This window comes from Puma concolor, chromosome B1 (genome assembly GCF_028749965.1).
Source record: "Puma concolor isolate L17-30 chromosome B1, mPumCon1.1.hap2, whole genome shotgun sequence".
In the NCBI taxonomy this organism is placed as follows: Eukaryota; Metazoa; Chordata; class Mammalia; order Carnivora; family Felidae; genus Puma; species Puma concolor.
The window spans coordinates 71,094,652-71,095,175 of NC_141670.1; the positions used below are offsets into that span (position 1 = coordinate 71,094,652).

At 35.5% G+C, this 524-nt stretch overlaps 1 protein-coding gene across 3 annotated transcripts in view; it reads right to left on the bottom strand.

The window, feature by feature from the left end:
- Positions 1-444: 444 nt before the first annotated feature.
- Positions 445-524, bottom strand: part of GRIA2 (glutamate ionotropic receptor AMPA type subunit 2) — a 161,207-nt gene continuing 161,127 nt past the window's right edge. For all 3 annotated transcript variants that reach the window (XM_025921728.2, XM_025921726.2, XM_025921729.2), the window contains one exon: positions 445-524. This exon is cut by the window's right edge and continues 37 nt beyond it. The gene's annotated coding sequence lies outside the window, so the exon portion shown is untranslated.

The following is a 524-nucleotide window of genomic DNA, read 5'->3' on the forward strand; positions in this document are numbered from 1 at the left end:
AAAATATTTTTTTTTAATTTTAAATGTTTTTTTTTCTTTTTCTTATAAAACATGTCACATCTTGATGCAGTTGATGTCAAGTGTGCTTAAGTCATTATGAATCAAGAGACTAACAATAGTGGCTGCAGAAACGGGTTTGTTGTCTGTACAAAGACTTCAGTTAAATTATAGTACTTCCATGTTAGCTGTGCATGTCCACCAAACTTCATCTGGAACTGGAGTAGAAAAGGATGTTGTGTTTTTAATTAACCATTCCTTACAATTCAAGATGAATTCCACATATTTAAGAATTCTTGGCTGAAAGAAAAGTCTTCAAGATACTGGATGCCTCTCACCACTTTGACAATAAACACACAAGAAAACCATTGTGTAAGGCACTCAAAAGGTTCTTATCAATCACAAGAGATCAGTCACACTGACATTCATTCCCATGCCAGGACTCACGTAAGGGACAGCATGCACTGCTTTTGGAAATTCTGGAGTCATAACACGTCCATTTTCTCCAGTACTTCCTGTAATTGACA